The sequence below is a fragment of the Ostrinia nubilalis genome, chromosome 20, assembly GCF_963855985.1.
Source record: "Ostrinia nubilalis chromosome 20, ilOstNubi1.1, whole genome shotgun sequence".
NCBI classification, from domain to species: domain Eukaryota; kingdom Metazoa; phylum Arthropoda; class Insecta; order Lepidoptera; family Crambidae; genus Ostrinia; species Ostrinia nubilalis.
Window position 1 is genome coordinate 6,742,682 of NC_087107.1, and position 13,952 is coordinate 6,756,633.

The 13,952-nt window shown below is 33.6% G+C and overlaps 1 protein-coding gene across 2 annotated transcripts in view; it reads left to right on the forward strand.

The window, feature by feature from the left end:
- Positions 1-8,143: 8,143 nt before the first annotated feature.
- Positions 8,144-13,952, forward strand: part of LOC135081546 (endochitinase) — a 29,940-nt gene continuing 24,131 nt past the window's right edge. For both annotated transcript variants that reach the window (XM_063976286.1, XM_063976287.1), the window contains exon 1: positions 8,144-8,190. The gene's annotated coding sequence lies outside the window, so the exon portion shown is untranslated. The remainder of the gene's footprint in view (positions 8,191-13,952) is intronic.

Sequence of the window (13,952 nt, forward strand, 5' to 3'; positions counted from 1 at the left end):
GAGTTTATAAGTTCGATAAGTACGACTCATAGCACGAGTGACACACACGATATTATTCAGCGACTGTCAATAAAATGGTGGTCATGCAATGTGTTGTTGTAACGGCGCCGGTTTACAGTTACTTTCGAGTATTGTTTAGAGGTAAGTAGGTACATAAAGTTAAAGACAACTAAAAATTTCCAAAGCCATAGTCTTCGGATAATAAGAGCTGAGGTATTATAGTTAGTACTCAGATAAACATCATTCTTGAAAACATTGAAATAGGAATAAAAACTATCATGAAAAAAATGAGTTTTTCTAATTTGATATTTCTACAGGAAAGGGACGACGTAAATGTAAAGTTGTGTTACTTCAACTTCAAAAAAAACAATGATAAAAAGCGCATCATGTAGCTGCCTAGCTATGATTCAGTCTATTGAATAAAAGAGATTTGTGGTCAACTCAGGAAAATAAACATTCCTTTTTAAGTCCCGCCCGACCTACCCAAACTATGAATATGGACTTTTTGATGAATTACCTAAGATGAGTAAAAAATTGAGCAGGGTACGTTTGAACACGACGAGTAAGTATGTTCACTAAGTTATGCGTCCGACTGTACCTTTGTGACTTTGTGAAATAATACATCAAAAATTACCACCTAAGCATGTTTAGTTGACTCTACAAACTGGAGATGATTTTTAATCAAAATTTGCCGTCTCTCTACTAAGTTTCCTAAATTATTTCGATAATCTTTATCTAAGATCTTAGACAATTTCAGCCTGTAAATCCATTTCCAATGTACCAAGGCTAGATACAGTTTTAATTCGGTAATTATATTCACAGCATGCCCGCAGTTTGTCTCCCGGAGGAGGCTCAAGTTCGCTGCGGTGATCTTGGCTCAACACTAACGGAAGTGTGCACGCGGTTTGAATAACAACTATAATTATTGCTTATAGATTTTAATGAAATTAGAGAATTTGCTTATTGAGTACCATAAGATATTATCTTATCAAGACCTACGTGTTTCAGAAAACGCAAGAAAAATCATTGTCAGGTAATGTCACACGAAAAATGAAAAGGAGCTAATAAGAACTTATACCAATTAAAGGAAAATGTAAAACTTACAGAAAGTTGCAGATGCTGACAGAGGATAAGTCGAAGTTGCTTCAACGACGAGAGAAAAACAGATTGCAGTTAGAGATTCTATCTTTCGTATTACTTTGTTTTAAGGGCAATTTTTTTTTAAATCTTATCTTTTTATCAAATTAGGCGTTTTGAAACCGACGTTAGTCGTCCGTTTGCAGTACCGCACATGGAAAATTGTATGACGACAGCTATGGAATAAAAATAAAAATGTCAATAATCAAAAGTCGTGTGCAGTCTTGCAAACGCACAACTAACGTCCGTTTCAAAAGGCCTAATTTAAAAGCGCCCTAACTTTGCCATGACTTGAAGGAGGTTTGATTGGCTCGAACCTTATTATCCACATATCATTAAGATTCACGTAGGTGTTTCTTTACATAAAAAGTTACAGCTCGTGCATTAAAAAAGATACGTACTCTTCAGTCTTCGTATATGCTGGATTTATTTATTATTTATCCAATACAGAGTAACCGCAGCTATCACTCCGCTAATCTGAACGAGCTGAGGTTAAATCGACCCGCTTGTTTGAGCTAATTAATTAAACCTCATGTTTGTTTTTAAAACAAAAGTAAGTAGAGTGCACGGGTGAGTGGTTTAAAGGATTAGGATTAATAGTTTAGATAGAGTGTTTTTATACATAGTACAACGTGGGTAATCCACTTGAATTTACATACTATTTTGTCCCACTTTTGGGACTATAGTGTGTAAAATACTCATATTTAAGTTAACGATTGATGACGTTTTATAAGTTACTATTTAAATAGTCATAAAGAAACTTCCATTTAGGGGGACAGTTCTGCTCCTTAATTAGAATCATCTTCGTGTCCAACAGTGGAAACTCACGAAAATTACTAAGACTACTCCATTGTCGTTCGATGATTTAATTGTCGGCCCACGTACCGTACCTATCTACTACGAAATTGAAGCTACTATATCTACGAGTACTATGATTAACAAGTATTTTGAGCCCCAAAAATATGTCAAACGATTGTAATTCAGTTACTGCGAAATGTTGATAAAAAATAAAACGTATTTTATTTCTATTTCCCAAAATGAGACCATAATAATTGTAATTATTGCTTTATAATTATTTGTGCCCGATGTTCTGACTAAATAACTTTGAGTACTTAAACCATTTTGTCATTAGGCCAATCTATCACAGGTCAATTACATTTTGAAAGTAGGTAAAGTGTCGAGAACTCATTTCAGATGCCTCTCTTGTTTACCAGACAGTTGTCAACAGCAGTATTTAGTTCATAATTACCATAACTGGGTTACGATTCCAATCTCAAATCATTTCACAGTTCCATCTAAATAAAGTGAGTCACCTCAACAAGTCTTTGTGTCTATTGTGATCGATGAGATTTGTGCGCGTGCGCTTCAAGCGGAAACTTTGTTCTTTCTGCGCCATTTTGAGTCTTAATACCTTGAAATACGGAGTTTATAGTAAGATGACTTCTTCCTTCCGTTAGCTCGCGCCAACCGGTCTCAAATGTCAATAGATCTGGATCAATAGAATTTGAGATCAAAGACTTGCATTGCAACATTAGGATTCGGTTTGAACAATGGTGTGGAATGTGAATAATTTGATGGGTATCAATTTTATTTGACACGATTTTAATAAGGTGATGATAAGTCTGCTGTGGTGAAGTGGTTTTTTAAAAGTGGTTAAGGAGTTGAATCTTTGAAAGAGAAGAAATCAACCCCAAAATATCTTAGGCAAGTTTTTAACAAGTCTACCCCAAGGGCGTCCCCATAACTGTTTCAAGTTTCAACCAGAGAAATGCGACCCCAGACCCTCTTAGGAAATCAAACCCAGTACCTTTTAGGCAGGAAGAAGTAACGAAACTAAGAAATAAGTCTAATGCCCGTTTCCACCATCAATCCCTAATTTTTAAGTTACCCCTATGGTCACACATCATTAATTTTGTTTTCATAGGGGTCACTTAAAATTAGGGATTGATGGTGAAAACGGGCATAACTCTCCTTTAGACCACGGACAGAATAAACTTGTTTGCTTGTACGAGACGATTAATTATTATCAAAATGACGTGTTGTATAAAATATTTGACAGTTTGTATTATTCGTAAAATTCTAATTAAATGATTCATTTTATGATTAATATAACCTTAAAAAACAAATTCGTCAAATAATTGACCCACAAAAATATCAAAATAAAGTTATTCAGGTCGATGATAATTTATCCCAATTCTCTTAATTCGTTTTTAAGTTTTAAGAATTGATTTTAATTTGATAAAAAGTTTTGGTAATTTTCATAATATGTTTGTCGTTCGTTCGTTCGTTGTTTGCCGTTATGATGTCATCTTCTAATAACTAAAGGGTTACCTATCGACACTATCAGTAAAACTATGGCAACTAAGTTACTACCAACTTAACTCGTAGTAGATTAGGTTATTAAACCAACTAAGTAAGTAGTTTGATAGCTATTTTTTGGAAGGATCCAATCGAGAAAGAGCGTTATTTTATTAAAATCAACAGTTGGATGAAGCGTCGTTCTTCTTAGATTCAAAAAATGCACACAACGCCTTCGTATCCAATCATGCGTATCTTAATGGTAAAATAAGGCAACATAAACCACTAATTCGTGTTACGTCCAAGACAGATCCTCGCAAAGCATGTTAACAATATACTTTGCACCATGGATGCTCTACAAAGTAGGTTTGAATGTCAAGGGTTAAGGTAAACGTTTGAAATTCGGCCGCTTTTCGCCGGAGTGCGCCGGCGTGATAGGTGAAGCGCCTTCGGTTCTGACACAGCTAATAAACTACAACAGACAAAATGTACTCAGTTGTAGCAATGGTTTAAATGAGAATTCAGTAATTGGTTTGTATTGTACCATCTATGTTTTGGAATGTGACTTCTCAACTATGTAGTGTGACTTTTTCATATTGTAAGAATCATGCAGATACCTATACACATTATTTTATGGAAGACATCGTGTTTTAAAATGGCACTGAGTCCACCATGGTCCAATGTACTCGCGACGCCTCTAACCGTCAGAAATGGAAGCACATCGCCAAGAGAGCTACCCTCGGAGATAACATCACCCCACCATGTACGTCGTCAGCGCAACCACGACCACTCTGACAAGAGTGCTCGACTAAGAAGAAGAAGAAGAGTGTTTTAAAATACTTTTTTATTTTGTGAAAATACTCCTATGGAAACCCTATAATCAAATCACAGATTATGCTGCAGAACCTACCTTTACATAAACGATACCTTATGCATGTTATAGGACAAAATAGGAAATCATGCTAAAGAGAAAAAGTAGGATGGTAAACAGGGGTTCAAAGTTTCTAAAGATTATTCTCATTGTTTTTCTGCTCTCCTAGATTGTTTATGGTTGCCAAACGCTCTGGGGTTTTCCAAAACAATGCCCGAGTTTGTGCTCAGCCCGCATTTGGCAAGCGTGGATATCAGGTAATCCAAATTCCTATCATTGTCCAGATAGCTTGATTGATATAGATGGAGGTGTGTGCCTAGAGCCTAGGGTGCTATGCTACAGGATGATGTTATGTGTAACAAATTAGAAAATGAAAAGAAAAAAGTAGGTAGTTGTTTAATTTCTAAAGTCTCGTAAGAATAAACAAGGTCTATATTGAGGCTCTTTAGTCAACTCATCCTACTTCAAACTCATACCGTGGGATGAATTTACTCAAATTACTAAATCATTAAAATTATTCTTTCTTAGTCAACTGATCCCACTTTAATTATTTGAAATTTAAGTAAGATAGAGTGCTGGTAGTATAGGTAGTAATGTTTGTAACTAGGTTTTTCTGCAGATTTTCTTTCATTCTCCATTGCTCAGAATATGAAGATTGAAGATCCCATTTTGTGTTAAGTGTGCATTCTTGGCAATTTTATTCATCGTGATAGTGATGAGTAATGTAATCCGCAGTATTTATTATACTTATACAAAGCATTCGAAAACATAGACCTAACCAGTTGTTATGACTAGTTTGCACACATTTGCATTGTGAATCCACATTAAAACAAGTTTCTAAAAATTAGAATTGAACACAGTTGACATTAATATCCTGAATATTTTGCAAACAAAAGTCTTGTTTGCATACCTAAGCTATAACTCTAGTATTCGAAAATATCTCGATTAAAGAAAGCCTTGTTTAGCCTAGGCGCAGACCACCGACTTTTAGTTGGCCGATAGTTGGACCCGATTTTAATTTGTATGAAGAATATACAAATCGGTGTAATGTGCGCACTTTCATACATCTCCATACTGATTAACAGCCCAACCCAACTATCAACCAATTAAAAGTTGGTGGTCTGCGCCAAGGCAGACTTTTGTGTTTGTAGCAAGTCACAATTTTGCTAAGAAACACCTTGTTTAATACCAGCCCATAGGTACGATAAGTTACGAGTATAATTATAAATTGGAAAGAGGTGCAGTACAGAAAACAGAATGTGAACAGATATGACAGTTTTGGGTTAGTCCCAACCACCCCGGTCATACCATAATATTATGCTACTTTTTAACCGACTCATCAAAAAAGGAGGAGGTTCTTTTCTGACAAGATAATTAAAATGATACTTGTAGGTATTAAGTATCTTAATCAAATTGATGACAAAAACATGATGTATGAGATGATTATAATACATCGCTTAGCTGGTCATGGGACTCGTTTTTTGCTATTCGCGATTTCTCTGATATCTCCAAGAGTAGGTGAAGATCGAAAGTCAGACTGGCCCTAGTATCTATTTGTTTATCAACAACTTACTGGACTCATGTTGCTGATAGGAGAACTGGCAACTTTTCAAAGAGGGTTACGATTATGTAAAATAGTCATATAAGTATTTTCTGCAAATAGGCTTTTTTTATAAAAGCGCTTTTACAGGTCCCAGTAAGTATTATTTGAACCCTACCAATGCTACTTACCAGTGCTGAGAAGCAGCAGCGCAAGAAACCAGTTATCATAAGACTCAAGATTGATAGATTGAAATCTAGTATTTTTCGTTTTCCTGAAGTTCGAGGAATTGATTTCATCAAAATCATTTGAAAAGTTTTTACGAGAAGTAACAAACATCCATCTGGCGGATACTTATTTAGGACTTTACTTTATGTGTTATAAATTACAGCTACTTTTCGAACTACCATTTCGGTACTTTCTACAAAGTATCCAGTAACGGTCGATCCTAAAAATATCTTTTACCGATATTTAATATTTTTATCTGCGGTCTTAAACCTGGTCCTTAAAACAGGATTGCTGGCACTAAAAGCGATGTTCGTATAAAATTTAACAAGCCTCTTAAGGATTTTCAATTACCCGAATTCTGACATCGGGTCAGGCCGTGAGGAGATTAAAATGGATCGCAAGACATTCGCAATCGCAACGGGACAATTTTAACGCACTGATAAATTAAAGCCATGTTTTGGATACATTACTTGTTTTCGTAAAGTTTTTAACATTACATAAAAACATGAAACACGGTAGTAAGAACGAGGTAGGCATTAATTTTTTAATTTTTTTTACTAGTGTAAAGTTTAGGAAAGTGTTCATCGACATCAAGTGTGAAAATGAAGCTTATAAAATAGACTGAACTTTTGGAAGCAGTTTGAATTATTTTTAATTTTTGTTTTATCATTTTTTACAGCAGTTAGGTATATGAGGTTGAGTTATGATCATCATTATCATTATTTCCTTCTACCCACAGGGCGGTGGAGTTAATAAACTGTCAAATAGAGGCGATTCTATTTGCTCACAACATCTGGGCTTTTTAATAATTTATTAAAGGTTTTTAAATATTTTTAAAATAACTTGAAAAATATTTATATCGAGAGGCGACTCTTAAAGCCAGATTTTTTTTCATAATTTATTATAGGTTAGTTGCAGTTTAGTGCCGACATTACATTTCCATGGCTTATTATTTTTTTGTATTAATTAGGGAAACACCATATTTTATTGTGTTGCTTGGGCAGAACGTTGATTTTTATTTTAACTCCGAAAAAAGTCTTGACTTTTTATCGTAATTAATCGATACACATTACATTCTTTGCGATTGGATAATGAGTGCTCAAGTGATATTGGGCGGCGATTTGGGCCGGATCCCTGCATACTGGTTTCCGGACCGTTGGTCGACCCGCTCCCATTGTTTGATACATTGCACTTTTCGTTTGTCTGATTGTGCACCATCATCGATCATGTACAGGCTGATGAATTTTTGTGATAGCTTGATATGATACAGGCAATCTATTAAATAAAAAGTTCTGATTCAGTAAAAATTAGGTGCATTGTAATATTGGAAAAATTTTATCGACAGATTTTTTGAAGTATTGAAGTAATTTTGGGTGGCTGGCTAGGATAATTTCAGGTTGGGTTAAAAAAATTGTTAAGTCATAAACCTAATACTCAGAAAAATACCATTTTAACAGATCAAGGAAATAAGTACAGACAGCAATCAGGCTTTATTTTTATCGTTGCAAAGCCGTCAATATTATCAATAGACAAAGATACCACAGTCTGTGGATCTCGGGAGCATCAGCTGGGGCTTGCTTATGCGCTATACTTAGTAGACTGATTTTACAGCAAAGAACTTCAACTATCGTGCGTAACACAGATTACCACATTGATAATTATTTATAACAATAGATATGCAACAAACGTTATTATTGTAATAAGTAGGTAAATCATTGCAGGACTTGATGTATTGCAGTAAAATTTTACAATGTAAATCAAGTATTCTGTTCAACGTAACAGAAGGTAGGTACTTTATTCCTAAGTGTTGGTAGTAGGGAGATGTCAGCTGTTGTCAGTTATCAGCTGAAAGTGCAATTAAAAATTGAATTTTCAGTATTTAAAAAGTATTATTCCATTCGAAGAAAAAAAAAACTGTGGTTATGATCCAATATTGTCAAGGAAAAAGTATTCAGAAACCCTACCAATTTGTATTCTACTCAGCCTGGGCGTAAAAAATCAAAGATAAATCACAAACAGGGAAAACGAAGCACCCTGTTCGTACCGGCGCGAGCGCATATAACGCGGTGCAACGGCGCCGGCGCACCAATCGCACGCAGCTACCCGCGCCAGACACGTGAGTACACATTTTTTTGTATGCACGCGACTTTTGCCGGTTGACAGTGTTTGAAAATAAAGGTTTAAAAAAACAAGTGACATTTCTGATGAAAAAACGGTGATAGCAAATATCAAAAGTAAAAAAAATAATTGTTTTAATGTGAACTTGTAGCAATTGTGAATTTCAGTGACTTTCTAATTTTTAATTAATTTTGTGAAAATTATTTCGTAGCTTAACAAAGTTTTGGCTAATATTTTTAATAATTGACAAAATGTGTTATGTGATTTTCACTTCAAATTAACTGGTCATTCAGGTAATTTTAAGAAAATTTTTACAAGCAAGTCAATTTAAAATACTTAAAAATTAAAATTATAGACTTAAATTTTAATGTGTTACAAAATTTATTGATAGATCTAGTGTTGTAATAAAGGAATGTTTTCTGTTATTATAAAATAAAATAAATAATAATCAATCGTCATTAGAAATTAATTAGTTGCTCCTCGCACATAAACAAAATAAGAAATAAAATAAACGTTAGTGTTCGGCTACAAAATAATTGTAATTATGCGATGCACTAATTTATTTATTGCGTTAATTAAGAACATTTGTTTTAATAACTAACGATAAATTGTTTATAAAACAACGCATTACAACGTACACTCGACTCGTAAAATTTGTTGTTTTATTAATTCTTACCGTTGAAAAAAACTACTTGTGTTTCAATTGGTTAGCGGGAATACGCTTTTCCTTACCTATTAATCTTTTTGTAAAAAACTGAATACTGATTCTGTACTGTCATGTGCGTAAGATTCATAAATATCCATGCGGATTAGTGATTATGACGACTGAAGCCCGTACTATTATGAAACAACGCTAGTACGAAGTTACCTGAAGAAATGTAAAACTCTACCATTCATAGACTTGATTTATATGCTTGAGCTTGAATTTAGTTGTGAGCGTATTATTGCAGTAAGTATAAGTACAAGTACTCTTGCTTGACGCTGACACTTTAATGTTGATAATTGATAAATGTTTAATGATGCATTTCGGCAATGAAACATTTTTTATTTTACTAGTTTTTTGATTCGGTACTCATTATCGCCTTTTCTATAATTAACATCGCTCTTTTGATTTAAAGACCTCTCCGAGAGACCGTTTTAACGTTAAGATTAGAACAACTTTATCCACGTTTTTTTATCTATCCATCCTCTTCAATGTTAATAGTGACAAATACAGAATATAGATCAGAAAATATGCATCCGTTGTGTTGGCCCTACATCAGTGTTCATTAATTGCATATTTGCATAGCATGTCTCATACACACGCTTCAATCACGATACTACAGGGAAACAAGTTCGTCATGAGCATGGGCACCTTAAGAAGATATCGGAAAGATGATACAGGATGAGTTTGTTTTAACACTTTGATGATTCATTTTTTTCAACCTGTATACTTACTTAGGTCGCTTTTCTACCGTAACATTACAACACATTTATGGAGATAACTATTTTTTTTTTTTTTTTTTTTATGTGATAGGAGGCAAACAACTCAAACATTGTTCCAGTTTTACTTGCTATAAATAATGCGCTGGATTACAGCACATGACATAAATGTCGGCAGGAACGTAATTTATACTGAATCTTAATCAAAATAAGTTATGATACCTTTGTATTTATTGAGGCTTCAAGGAGTTAATAACTGTTTAGTGCTTTCACTAATCTATAAAACAAAAACAAAAGTAAAGCCGTGTGTTTTATCTTCACGGTGTGACGGATCGCTGAATTTAAATTCTAAATATTTTGCGACCCATGGCTTTTAATTTTCTATTTTTTTAGGCAAGGATATTAAGTAGTTAAATATTGGGAACAGTTCTTGTAAATGACAAAGTGGCTCTTATTAATTTATAATCTAGTATAGGTTTTTCTCTGTAGAGGTATGAAGTGATGCAAAATCAGGCGGTGTTTTTACAATATACAATCATAGCTATCGCGGAAAAGTAGAGAATGTGTGAGTGGAGTGACACATTTCCTTTAGATGGACTGAAAACAGTAATATTCCTAGAATGAACTAGTGAAGTGTTGTAATAGGTTGTTATCTTGATTATCATTGCGATTTATGAGTCTTATCCGAGAATCTTTTGAAACTACTGTCTCCTAGATAATATCCTCTAGTGAAAGTCAAATATTATTAACGTTTTTGCATAGTTTGTTGACTTTCGGTTTTCAAAACTAGTTTATGTATAAATACAATCTAATAAGCATAACTAGCATTTAAATTATAAAGAGTCTACCTAACTGGTTTTGATTTTATGTCTCGTGATATTTTAATCTTTTAAGTAAGTACATAGTAATTCTAGGAACGTAATGTGCATACGTTATTCACTTGTATAAGTGGTACTATTAAAATATTGTCATAGTACTATGATAATAAGATAAAGTTAATTAATCTACGTCAATAATTATCAGTTGGTAAAGTATTCTAATTGAGTACCTACTTATGAATGGAAACGTAATTTTCACAGAATTTTCTTGGATATAAAATATGAAATGATAAGCTTTATCTAATGCTCGTAATAATTTTACATTTTCCTGTATCGTAACAACGATTATCTTAAGCCTTCTTGTCACTAATTTTATCATCATCATTAGATCATTTAGTTTTCACTGCAGTAGGATGACCCCAATTTACCAGAAAGATTAAGCCAGTAATTTATCACTGTTAAATTAATTTGGTAGAGCTAACTTGAACACTCTGTATATTCAAGCAAACAATTTATAACAGGAATGTCATTCCCAAATGCTTAGTTCTTGATGTTTATGTTTATGCCGCTGTATTGGATAACATTGAAAGTGATCCGGTACGTCACTCCAGTTCCGACTCACGCCTGGCTGGTTAATGCAGTCAGATGCACAGGTATGTCTGTTATGATGATGAACGATGAATCTTATTGACTGGTAATAAAGATCAGTGTCTGTGAAAAGTAGATATTCTGTGCAGTTGCCTGTAAAATTGCGTGTTACGTTCATAGGTGCATAGGCCGTGTCATCTCAGAGAAAACTGGTGATTAGTGTAATTACTAATTACTTTAGCTCAATTAAGTTGTCGATACGTTTGTTTTGTGTTTTTTTTTTAACTGTAAAGCAGTTAACGAAAAATTAAAAAATAATTGCCAGTTTTACGACAAAATAATTACAGGTGGTCATGATAATGGATAATTTATAACATGATTAATTTTGTTTAATTAGCTTTTGTTTTATATTGATTGTCCTATCACTGGATAAATTAAAAATCTAAATATAACAAACCCGTGAAGCCCTTAGTTATCTTATAAAAACTATACTGGACTCTATAGTTACTTAACAATAATAAAACTAGCATATTCCTGCAAAAGCTAACACATTTTTACATCATCATCATCATCAACAGCCCTTTACCTACTTTACAGTCCACTGCTGGACTATGAGCCTCCTCCACTATAGTGGAGGGTTTTGCCATAATCCCCACGCTTGGCAGGCGAGTTGGAGATCGCAGTTTAAGGGTGGGTTGCATTGCATCATTTTACTTTAAATTTGACAAACGTCAAAAATCTGTCAAACTCCATACAAAAAGCACCGGTTATCGTCATAGTAACCGTTAAAGTTAGGTGGTGCAACTCAGCCTAAAAGATTGTCATTTTTACATACTTGATGACTAACAAAGAAATACAATCCCATTTTCCTGGCTTCGTGTGAGGCAGTCAATAGGCTTCCAGCCACTCCGGAGTCACCCGCGTTTAGCATGCTGCACGCGTGTGCCGCGCTTGCGCATGCTATGCGGTCTTTAAGTATAGTTGTAACCGTGACACCGCCCGTCACGGCTCAGTGGTCACTAAACGCGATTAATTGAAAACATTAGTGGTTATTACTTTTTTTAAAATGTTTTTCATAATGGTGAACACTTTTTGACGTTCTGTTTCTAATAAATCGTGTAAAACTGAGAAAAGGTTTAGGTTTTTTTTTTTTTTTCTGGGATTAAGACTCGCCTCTCGATCTAAATATTTTTAAAATATTTTAAAAAAAGTTTTAGGCTTGATTTTGATCAAATTGTGTGCATAGATGACTTTGATTCATCTACGAAAGCGCATATGAATAAGTTTCAACTGTTATTGTCATTGTAGAGAAACAAAAACTACAAATTATATCCAAATCAGTGCTCTAGATTGTTGAGAATTTAGGATCTTCAGTTTTTTTTCGATGTTCACTGAGGTAAGAAATATCAAAACAATAGGCTGTATAAGTTACCCAAACAAAACACTAAAATATTTAAGTATTGTTTATGGGTTGTTCGTCATCTCGCACCTGTCAAACTCGCTAGCAGGCGCGAGTTGGGAAATTCCGATTTTACCTATTATTTTGTTCGTCAACTCGCACCTTTTCAAAAGTACAGTCAAATAAAAACGAATTGAAACTAAAAACTTTCAGTGTGTCGGGCATGTAGTGATCAAACTTTAAGGGATTCTTTGAATCAGTGCATTTTCGCATGTTAACCGCGCTATGGAACCACTGGGAAGGGGTATCCTTGTTCAACAATGACGTCGAAACTAAAAGACCTAGACTAATAAATGTTCATTCGTTTTGTAGAATATCTGGTTTTTCTTACGTTGTAAAATAACTGAAAAGAAGTGAAAATGACATATTTTTTCTACTTAAATCCATTCTTACTCCTTTAAAATGAAATAAATAAATATCCTTAAACATTTTACGCTACGCTTCTAGTCCCAAACTAAGCAAAGTAAAAAAAACAACGGATATTTAAACATATTTTTTTCTCTTCTACCAAGAGATAATTTTATTTACCTATTCAAATTCAAATTATTTGTTTGCAATAAATAGCCTTTTATTAGGAATTATTTGTACTAGTTCCTTACTTATTAAATTAGCGTTTTGTAAGAAGAATTTTACGAAAATTGATTATTTCCATACTAACATTTTTTGTGAATTTTTAAGGAACCACAAATTCAAATTTTATTAAATTTTGTGGGTAGATTTAAACAACATTGTCCTAACCCTAACCCAAACTTGTCATCTAATAATAAATTATGGCAACTATTTCTTCATAGTTTGAAAATGTAAGGCAAAAATGTTTATGTTTTACAAAACTTTGAAGATCAGATATCTCGAAAACTATACAAGATATACAAAAACTTGACTTACAAATTAAATTAATTTTAATTCTCTAGAAGTATTCATATCGCTAGGATGCTTGGTTTTTTATTTAGAAAGTTTTTGACATATAAGCGAAAAACCCAAAAATGGGACCTTCAAAGGCTGCGGTGGAGAACTTTTGATAATGTTCATCCCCTAACTAGCTAATCCAAACAAAGTTACAATGTTAAAAATTATGTTCCAAGCATTTCCCTCTGTACATTTTCATTGCCTGGCCATTTTTCATGTTAAAAGAATACGAATGTATTATTTCAGAAGCTAAATTTATAAGATTTGATGTTCTCTAGTTCAAGCTTGAACTATTTTTTTAGGATTGTTTGTTAAAGCTGTACAATGTAAATTGTTAGTTAATTGTAAAATTGGTAATAATAATTGTTGTTCTTCATTTGACACTTTCTTTGGGATATTTAGGTGGCATTTAAAAGAACGCGAATTAATATATTTGAAGCCTTTTAATATCCCGTGGCTTAGTTATAAAATCTGAGGTTAGATGCCGTGGCAAAAAAAAATATCTGCGGCTTGACTTATTATAATTCGCCATTACTAAATAGCTAGAAATCTAGCTTTGTTTTTAAA